This window comes from Apium graveolens, chromosome 8, assembly GCF_009905375.1.
Source record: "Apium graveolens cultivar Ventura chromosome 8, ASM990537v1, whole genome shotgun sequence".
NCBI lineage: Eukaryota > Viridiplantae > Streptophyta > Magnoliopsida > Apiales > Apiaceae > Apium > Apium graveolens.
Genome location: NC_133654.1, coordinates 9,622,750 through 9,634,420, shown reverse-complemented (window position 1 = coordinate 9,634,420; position 11,671 = coordinate 9,622,750).

The following is an 11,671-nucleotide window of genomic DNA, read 5'->3' as shown; positions in this document are numbered from 1 at the left end:
ATTTGATCGAAGAGTTATAATACTATGTTTGGTTTGTTTCTCCACTTCATGCTTACATTCTTTGAACTTTCCAAAGGCTTCAGACTTGTGTTTCATCAAATACACATATCCGAATCTAGATCGATCATCTATGAAAGTAATGAAGTATGAAAATTCACACATGGCTTGCGTAGACATTGGTCCACATACATCTGTGTGTACCAATCCTAGCAAATCTGCAGCCCTCTCTCCATGTCCACTAAATGGAGATTTGGTCATTTTTCCCAATAGACAAGACTCGCATGTAGGATATGATTCAAAATCAAAGGGGTCAAGTAACCCTTCCTTATGCAATGTCCGTAGTCTATTTTCACTAATATGACCAAGTCTGCAGTGCCACAAAAAGGTGAGATTTTCATCATCCATTTTTCTTTTATGAGTTTGTTCAATTTGTAGTAAATTATGCTCTACGTCACATACATACATACCATTATTTAAAATACCACTTCAATAAAGAACATTATCTCTAAGAATTGAACATTTATTATTCTGAATAACAAACGAAAATCCAGCCAAGTCTAACATGGGAATAGAAATAATATTCCTCACAATCGACGGAACAAAATAACAATTATATAAAACAATAGTCTTGCCCGTAGACATATGTAAATGAAATGATCCTACAGCTTCAGCAGCAACTCTTGCTCCATTTCTCATCCGTAGAATCACCTCTTCTTCCTCAAGAGTCTTACTTCTCATTAGTCCCTGCAACGAATTGCAAATATGAGAACCACAGGCGGTATCTAATACCCAAGTAGAAATTTGATTAAATGACATATTCACTTCAATCATGAACATACCTGAAACAGAAGCGGTAGTCTCACTACCCTTCTTCTTCTTCAATTCTGCAAGGTAAACCTTGCAGTTCCTTTTCCAGTGCCCCACCTTTTTACAGTGGAAGCAAACAGCTTTGCTCTTGTGGTCTTCAGCTTTTGGTGGAACCGGATTTTTTTCACCTACTTTCTTCTTCTTGGAAGGGTTCTTCTTCCTTTTTTTAGGATTGGAACATTCACCAATTAGAAGAACAGAGCTCTTCTTAGAGGGAAAATTCGATTCCGCAGTCTTCAACATGTTGTGGAGTTCAGCCAGGCTGACATCCAACTTATTCATGTGAAAGTTCACAACAAACAGCGAAAACGAACCCGGAAGTGACAAAACCAAGTTGTCCAAGACGTTCAATCAAATTAATCATCTTAAGTACATGGTCATTCACAGATGATCCTTCAGACATCCTACAGCCGAACAACTCCTTCGATATCTGATATCGAGTTGTCCTCCCTGCCACATCATACAACTCTTGTAGATGCGCTAGGATAGTGTGATCATCCATATGCTCATGCTGCTTCTGTAGCTCAATGTTCATGGAAGCTAGCATGATACATTGAGCAACATTTGCATCATCAATCCATTTACGATATACAACATGTTCATCATTATGTGCATCGTTAGCAGGTTCAGCAGGCTTAGGTGAGTCAAGCACATATTCCAGCTTCTCAACCCTGAGAACAATTCTCAAGTTTCGAAGCCAGTCAGCAAAATTAGGACCAATCAACTTGTGAGCATCTAGTATACTCCGGAGTGATAGTGCAGAAGACATAACGTATATAGTAAATCTGTAAATGATAAACACGTAACAACACTTAGCAAATATTCAATTTCATTTCAAAACACTATATAAATCGGGTCTTTATTCATAAGTGGCTCCCACTAGTTTATCTAATTTATACAACCCCCTTAAGTGAAAATTTAAGCATTCATAATGCTAGTGGGAATAGGGATCCTACATTCCATCACACAACCTCGGCTGTAGCACGAAACGTCATATGATGTTAATAGGCAGACAACTCTTGTCAATTACATCTTATGTTATTCCCTAATAAAACTTTAGTCTCTTGAATAATTGAGTCACGGCTGTAGCACGACAGACTCAATATTCTAAGTCAAGTCTAACCCAACATTTCGTATTATTGAATCAGTCTCCAACGACCACGGCTGCAGCACATAACGACCTTTAGATTCTAATTCAATGTACACATCTCTATGTAATAGACAAGTATTTCTTATTTCGAAATCAAAGCCCTCGGCTGTAGCACGAAACGACAATGATTTAAAAATAAGAACTACTTTCTACCATGTTGGAAGGCTATGACCGATACAAGCTTGTTGTGTCATTGGCCAATTACTACTTGATATTATTTAATTATAGAGGGATTATATTATGTTACAATCATAATCATATAATAAAGAGATTCTTCCTTTATTAAATATTTCAAATCAATAATCGATAATCAGATGATTCCCAGATCGGGGGGAGCATTGTCAAGAGGCGTCACTTAATACCCCTGTCTTACAGATCAAAATTTGTGTTTGACAGAATCATCCTTTCTCTCAAAATTGAAAATTCATAGTTAATTACGTGTTTCATAAACACAAGAATCTCATGATTGTATTCATAATATTATTGTTAAGGCAAGAAACGATTCATATTCTAGATTTTCTAGAGCACGCCTTATTTTGATTTAAGTTCACCTAAATCTATCATCGCATGGTAAACATAGGCATATATCTCATATATAAAAATAAACAAGTAAGCATGCAAGTAATATCATGTCACACATTGATATAATGATGTATGGATTTATTATAGCATTTAAAAGCAATTAAAATAATTAAAACATGCTTTAAAATACTTTCGAGAATATAAACAGTTCAAAACTTTTATATAAAAAAATATTTGACCACTCCATTAGATCCGTCTCAGAAAAAAGAATCCAACGATATATTGCACGCCCAAAACGGAATTACGAAACTCCCAAAAAATTAAATTTAATGTGGAGAGACGGGCTGTAACGCATTACAGGAATGCGTTACAAGGGCTGTAACGCATTCCGGTAATGCGTTACAACCCTGTTAAGCCATTAACGGTTGTAACGCATTTCGTGAATGCGCAACAGTGTCTAACGCATTCCCGGAATGCGCGACAACCCCCTCCCCCCCGCGTGCGCGCGCTTCACGCGCCCAGGCCAACAATCGACCGTTTGCAGCAGTTTTTTTTTCTTTCTTCTGCGAACTGTCAGCTTGTCTGTCAGTTTTCTGCCGTTACACCCCTTCCCTTTACTTCATTATTAATAATAATAGTGTCATCATTTTAATTTTATTATTAGTAAATTAATTAACATGTAATTAGTAAATTAATAAAATCAAAATAATATAATTTCTTAAATCAGGAAGTAGCAGAAAATTATCAGATCAGCCAGGGGTACTAGTGCAAATTTTAATCATATATTTTTTTTTTGCTAAATAAATTTTAATCATATTTTTATTCACATGCATAACTATTTCATGAATTTTAATTAAAACAAATTTTAAAAATTCATAACAAATAATATACACATCACAAAATTATGAAAAAAATACCTAGATGATCTACAACACTTGTAGAACCCAGATCAGTAGTCAAGATCTTATGCAAAAATTATTTCGAATTAATTCATAATTAAATCTAAATAAACTTGCAAAAATCATAACAAATCCATACATGCATAAATAAATATGAATTTTTTTATATGAATCTCTATATGCAGAACCTAGCTTTGATACCAATGAAGGAATTTACGGATGAGCGGAAGCGTGATATAACAATTATTCCGTAAAAACCATGTATCGCACATATAGAAAAACGTATAAAAAAAATGGAGGAATCGTAACCATACCTTAATATCGAAGCTTTATAATATGGTTGCTAGCAGTTGCTCCTCAGTGTGTGAAGCACTCTACCGGTATCCACCAAGAATAATCCTCTTCGATGAAGCCTTTTATAAAACCAAACTTGTATAAAAATGAAGTTTTTGGGAGAGAGAGAGAGGAAGAAGATGGAGGCTAACTCTTCTTAGGGTTTTCATAAAACCAAGTGTGTGTTTAGAAAGAACCATCTCGTTCTATTTATAGGGCTCTCCTAGGGGTTTTCATAATATATCAATATATATATATATATATATTAGCCCCACGTTTTATCTTTATAAAATGCTTTAATAATAATTAAAACTATTTTAATCATTATTTCTTTTTCTAAACTATTTAGAAAATAATTCTCTCTCTCATTATTTCATCAAAGAAAATATTCTTTTATGGTGTGACCCTGTAGGTTCAATATTATGCCGGTAGTAGAAATAAGTAATAATAAACTTTTATTAATTATTTACATGAATACTAAAATTCACTAAATATAATTAACTGATTAATTATATTTATTCTACATCGTGAGTGATGCTTCTCAACATATCGCGACTATCCGGATAATATGAATTCACTGCTTAGAATACCAAAAACTTGTCAGTGACTAGTTACCGTACAATGAATTCCTTCTACCCTTACAATATCCCGATTAAATACAAGGCATGGATCTCGTGTCAAACCTATCAAATTTAATCATATGATTTCTTATTCATAATGCAAAGTTCATATTAATGCAAATTAGAAACTCCTTTCTAATTTCATACACTCTGGCCAGAGATTTCAGAACTCGCATACTAAGAATAACATAGGATATTCTCTTCCTATACTGGAAGGGGTAGATCCTCTATTGACATTAACTATCTCTATACACAAATCCCTATGCCCAGAATAGACCTAATGGATGTCCATGAGACTAAGAAGTAAACCAAAGTACAGTTTATTATATATAAGATAACTTTAACGATCTCAAGTCTAAGGACAGTTGTACAACTATCACTCAGTGAATAACTATTGACACGTGAGTAATCTCCATTAGTTGTTCAACTTATCGAGTTATATTCAGTGAAATTATTCCCTAATAAGCACCTACATACTAGCTATAGTGTCACCACACAAATGCCTATGAGAACAGACATCCTCCTGAAGGGAGCAAACATAGTATGTACCAATTTTTGCGGATCCACTAACATCCGATTAGTTATCCTATGATCAGGAACTGTTTAAGTCTAGAGTTATCGTCTTCTAGATCTCACTATTATAATCTCATTATAATTCTAGAAGCTTTACTCTAAACTAAGGAGCATCTTATTTAATACACTTTAAATAGATAAAACCCATAATAAAACCAAAATAAGTCTTTTATTAATTTCAATGAAATCAAATAGGAATACAAGAAAGTTCTTCCTAACTCATCATACATGATTGGATTTAGGACAAACACTTTCACCTTCAGCAGGTTACTTGAAATGAAATCACACCATCATCTCTAAATTATCGATGTTCCGATTCTTGGAAGCCTGACCAACCCTCTTTGCCACCTGATTCGAGCCAGACCTCTTCACAGCGTTCACTTGTGCAATCACATGTCCATCTCGCGGAATCATTTGATGATGTGTCCGTGGATAAAATTCAGCCCCTTACACATGTCAATACAGATATACCTCTTGATTGTGTACATTCTATGACTACTCGTTCGATGAATAATATTTACAAGCCAAAAATATACAAATCATATGCAGCAACGAAGCATCCGCTCCCTGATCTAGTCGAACCAACTTGTGTTTCTACAGCCATCCAAGATCCTAATTGGCGTATGGCTATGTCCGAAGAGTTTAATTCTTTACTCCGGCATGGTACTTGGGAGTTAGTTCCATCTTCTTTGGCTACAAATATTATCGGTTGTAAATGGGTATTTCGATTAAAGCGTAAACCTGATGGCTGAATTGACAAATATAAGTGGCGAAAGGATTTCATCAACGACCTGGTTTAGATTATATTGAGACTTTTAGTCCGGTTACGATTCGTTCAGTTCTAAGTATTGCTTTAATGTATAATTGGCAGATTCGTCAACTCGACGTGAGTAATGCATTTCTCCATGGTTCTTTATCTGAGGTAGTGTTTATGCACCAACCTCCTGGTTTTGTGGATTCGATGTATCCTTCAAATGTTTTTCGTTTGCGAAAAACAATTTATGGATTACGACAATCTTCCAGAGAGTGGCATATTGCTCTTCGTAATGCATTGATTGAGCTAGGATTTATTCAGTCCAAATCAGACACTGCGCTATTTTTATATCAACATGTTTCTGTTCACTTATTCCTTTTAGTCTATGTTGATGATATTTTATTTACTGGGAGTGATAACAAATTGATTGTCACTATCATTGCGAAATTGAGTGAATCTTTTGCTTTGAAAGATCTTGGCCAATTGTCCTATTTTTTGGGAATCGAAGTTATGCAATGCAAAGAAGGTTTGTTTCTTTCTCAACACAAGTACATTAGTGATATCTTGCATAAACATCACATGGAGGGTGCAAAATCATCGTCTACGCCTATGGCATCAGTTGGATGGAAAGGTCAGTCTACAGCTTCTCTTTGTGATGAGAAACTCTATCGTCAGCCTATTGGTGAATTGCAATATTTAGCCTTCACTAGACCTGACATTGCTTTTGCAGTTAGTCGTTTACCTCAGTTTGTGTCCAATTTAACAGAAGAACATTAGATTGCTGTCAAACGTGTGCTTCGATATTTAAAGGGAACTCTTGCTCATGGTTTGCTTCTTAAACGACAGCCTTCAAATGTGCTAAGTGCATATTCAGATGCCGATTGAGCAGAAAATCCAACTGATAGGTCTTCTACATCAGCGTTTATTATTTTCTTGGGGGATAATCCTATATCTTGGAGTTCGAGAAAGCAACGGGCAGTTGCACGATCATCAACTGAGGCTGAGTACAGGTCTTTGGCTACAACAACTTCAGAGGTTAGATGGATTCAAAATCTTTTTCATGAACTACGTCTTTCTCTGCATGCTCCACCAGTCTTGTATTGTGATAATATAGGAGCTACTCATTTTTCTTTGCATCCGGTTATGCATTCTCGTATGAATCATATTTCTATCGACGTTCATTTTATGCGTGATATTGTGGTCAAGGGTCTTATCTTGGTTTCTCATATCAGTACTAAAGACCAGCTTGCTGACTTGCTCACCAAAGCCTTACATCGAACTCGGTTTTAGCTTTTGAGATCCAAAATAGCCATTGCTGATGGCACGGCCATTTTGAGGCGGCGTATTAGAGAAGTTTAGTTACAAGAGTCCTGCTGTTGCAATGAGTCCTACTGTTACAAGGATTCTCCGTGTCTCCTGCTGTTGCTAGACTCTATTGTTTATGATTGTGATAAGTTTCCTTATGTAGAATAAAACTGATCCTATTGTTTTACTTGTTAATATCTTCTCATATATTGTACTTATCCTACTCCTTTGTAACTCTATATATAGAGCATTCTGATCAATGATATAGTGCTAACTTCTCAGCCATCATATATTTTCTTGTTTAGACATCTCATTCATCCCATGCTTATAAGTTATGATCATAAAATGTAATTCCAGTGAGACTATCTTCACAAAACAATGTATGTGTTATCGAATTCACCAAGTACCTATTCTTTCTATTGTGAGTCTTGTGCAATAATTACGACAATATTGACCACTAAAAAGCATCAAGTACTTGCATCAAACAGCTTTTCGCAGTCTTTCCATGAAACTCGACCAGGAAAAGCATCAAGTACTTTAATTAACTATGATCATTGATCAGTAAGAAGTTAGAGGACATTTACAGAGAGTTTCATCCAGAGCAGCTACACCTTTATTAGTTTTGTTGGCTGAATCAGCAAGGTAATTGCATGCTACTGCTTAGCTGAGCAGATCTGTGTCTTTAGGTAATGTTACTTGGAAGACAGAATCGCGTCAACAGAATTCAAGTACCTTTTAAGTATTACATCAGCAACAACTTGTCTTACAGAATGTTACTCTCTTATTTACTTGTGAGCTATAATGTTTAGTTGTTCTCTTGCTAAATGTACCTTGTTATCATTTACTTGTTTTCTCTAATTAGGGGATGAAACATTGATCATGGCAGCAAGTTGGATGCCTTACAATGTTCAAGCAATTTTAATCAGCATTTTGTACAAGGTCCTAGCTAGATTTTCATGGTCTGAGAAGAGCAGTTACCGCGGTTTATTCAGCATATTGCATGGTTGCTCTATGTTTAAGCTACAATTCCACATTGAGACATGCTTAGGTAGTTCTGGACTATTCCTTGCTGTATAATTTAATAACTCTGCTATGTGAACAAGTTACAAACTTTATCAAGCCATTACTTTTTAGATGAGATTGCAGGAGAAAGTAAAACAAATGATTTTGTGTCATTTGTTCTAGAGATTCTTGCCTACAACCCTCAACTCCATCTCTGGGTGCAAATAACAAGCATAAATAAGGAATCCCTGCAAGTTTTCTATCCAAAAATCGCCTGACCAAGCTTCACTGTCGAATATCTTGATGGATGAGATGATGAATACGAATTAGGGTCATTATCGATCCAGTGCTTACTGCTTACCATCCAACGCAAATGCTTTTGCATCTGTTCTGAAGGATTCTCTTTCCAACTAGTAAGAAAAAACACTGAAGGTCTGGTATTTGCAGCACATGATACTTGAATATGCTTCCAGTTCCTATATGAAAATACCATACCTTTCTAGAGATTTTATAAGCACAAACCAAACAAATAACATAACTAATGAATGCTTGAAGATATGATCAATGTTAGCTGCCAAAAACATGATGCCTAATGACTTCTGATCTTTTTCAGATGAGGTTGTAGTATGAGAAAGGCATAGTATTTAGCAAAACAAGAAAGGACAATGGATATTATTGCAAGAACAAGTTGTTCTTGCACCTATGGCTATTTGGGCATATAATATCGGCCATCATCATGTAATTTTGGTAAATAGGTTCAGGCATTAAGATTGTTAACTTGACAACATACATAACAGCTTCTTCACGACTTGCCTCATAGCCACAACTCTGCAGTTATTAGAATTAAGTACTGTTTGATTTCTTTAACCTGATCTTATTTTAAAAATTGAAACTTTAATATCGGTAGTGTTAATGAGTATAAGATCATGTTCGGACCTTTCAATGGTTACTTAACATGGTATCAGAACTCGGTTTAGGGAGGGATTCAGGTTTGAGTCCTCCCACCCCCATTATTTAATTTAAATATTTATTGTTGGTATTGATATTGATATTAGTTGTATTTGTTGTTGTCAATCATATCGAAAAGTATTGTACGATGGGAAATAGAGAAAAGGCTAAAGTAAGGCATGAATAATCCTGTTGTTAGTTTAATAAGATGAATTCAACATACAGACCATCATGCTGAACCTGGTTATATTGTGCTAATCTGTTAGAGTCGCGTGAGGCCATGCCTCCTTTATGTTGGCCCAATGCCTTTGATAGGCATTGCAGGATTCGTAATCAAGCAGAAACATGAGGTCCATACGAGTATAAGACATTCTTTACTTGAATCAGTAGACTGTTCTTTGTCTGACATATTCGAACTTCATGCCTTCAATTGGCAGGCGTGTTCAACTAGTTGTTCTCAGAGGAGCAGAGATTAGATGTTTGGATGTAAGCTAAGCCATTTTAACTGTTGATCAGCATTAGACAGTGAATGTTGTCTGGCAAAATGAGGTGACTATTGAAGGCTGCAATAACCGAAACTACTTGTATAAAGACAGATTTCTGGACAATGAGCATAAAGATTCACAATTGTTATATCATCGATCAAGTGGTGGGACTAATCTTTTCTTATTTGATTTGCAGTAGATTAAATGATAGACCAGCCAAATTGCCAAAAAGATGAAATGTCAAAAGAGGCAACTGGGCTGGGATTTGCATGGCTGCTCATCAAATTTGTTGCTATTGGCCATTGGCTTCACCACTTATCAGTTGACTTCTATACATGATGGGCAAGGCAGCTATCATCACTCTGTATTACAGACCTTAACATCAATAAGGTCATCAATGCTACCCTAAATCCTGCCTATGCACATCAGTCTTTCCACTGAAAAAAGTGTAACCATTCTTATGTCGTGCCAATTATGCTGATACGGGAATTTTGTACAATGATATATCTGCTCTAAGGGGCCGAGAAATTTGTGCCCCAACATATTTTTCTTAAGACCTACCAATATAGTTGGCGGTGATTGCATCAAATCGAGAACCGACCATCACACGAGATTTGATGCGAGAGATTTGTGTACTTAACTACATTTTTTACTGGATCACATATACTACTATGTATGTGTCTGCTTTCAAGCTGCTCCTGCCTATAAGGATTGTAGGCATAATTCCAAAACTAATGCACATCAGACACCTTAAATAAAGTTTAAATAAACACAAGAATACAATCAATTACACAAATATAGAAAGCTGTAAAGTAAACAAAAAAAGGCAAGCAGCCAATGCATGAAGCTTGAGACCTCAAATGGCTACTTTAATTTACTACACAACACGTCACACAACTGCCCGTGAGCTGTGACACAATCGATCCATCCCAGGCATGCCCCCTCTCCTTTTCATTGGAAACATACAATTATAATGCCCTTTTCCGATTACTCTATCGGTCTCAATTTTTCTGTCTTATCTCATTTTTGTTATCAAATTGATCCAACTAAAAATTTGAGGTAGCACATTATCCAAAACATTTATAAAAAGTTATATCATTAAAAAAATGTTTAATCTGCTTAAATATTTTTTTTTAATTTTTCAAAATAATGAAATAATAAGTTTTTATTTACGGTCAAAATTCAGTTAATTTAACCATAAAAAATCAAATAAGACAGAAAGAGACGGATGGATTATAATTTAAAATTTTTACAATAAATATTTTATACTCCCTCTGTTATTCAGAATGTCCTATTTAATTCTTTACAATTCAGAACTTGGTAATTCTTAGGTCTTGTGTATTTCTTCCTAAATTTTAATTATCATATATCGAAATGTCCTATTTAATTCTTTAAAATTCAGAACTTGTTAATTCCCAAACCTAGTATATTTTGATATAACTCATTTATGTAATTTGAAATTCTTTGAATTCGAAATAAATTACAAAGGTTCATCATGATCACCATAACTACAAAACTATTTAATATAAAAATATCAATTATTTATCAAATTAACTATGTAATTTGTAGTTGCATTGCAATAAATCAAACATAAATACTAGAATTACCTTAAAATTTGTAGCTATAACTTAATTTTGGGAAAGTCTAAATTCTTTGTGCATCTACATGGCTGATGAAACAAACGAGATATTAGTAATTTCAGAACTTAAATGAACTTGTTTAATTCAAAAATTAACAATAAAAGTGGAGGGATCAAGAAAATAATATATTTTTTTAATGGTCTATTAAAAATTTGAAGAACCAGAAATGAGTATATTATAGAAACTCATCGCACAGTCCACAAGTCCAAGGCTGTACATTAAAATATACCCATTGCCCCCATTATTCATCCCTGATCCCACCACACCCCCATAAGGTCTGCTGATTCATCCCCTCAAATAATTACATTTAAATAATTAAAATTTTTAAAATGTCATTTTCATCCACTCAAAAGAAAATATAAAAAAGTGTCCAAAGTCCCCATCCATTTCACCCCTCAATAATTTACTCCACAAAAAAAGTTACATTTTTACTTTTCTAAATTACAACAAATTAAATTATAAGCTGGCAGGAAAATCAAACATATAATATACCATTCAGAGCTCGGTTTTTGGAGGTGAAATAAATTGAACATATAATGTACCTACCAAAGCTCCGGTCCTGGAGTGTACGGG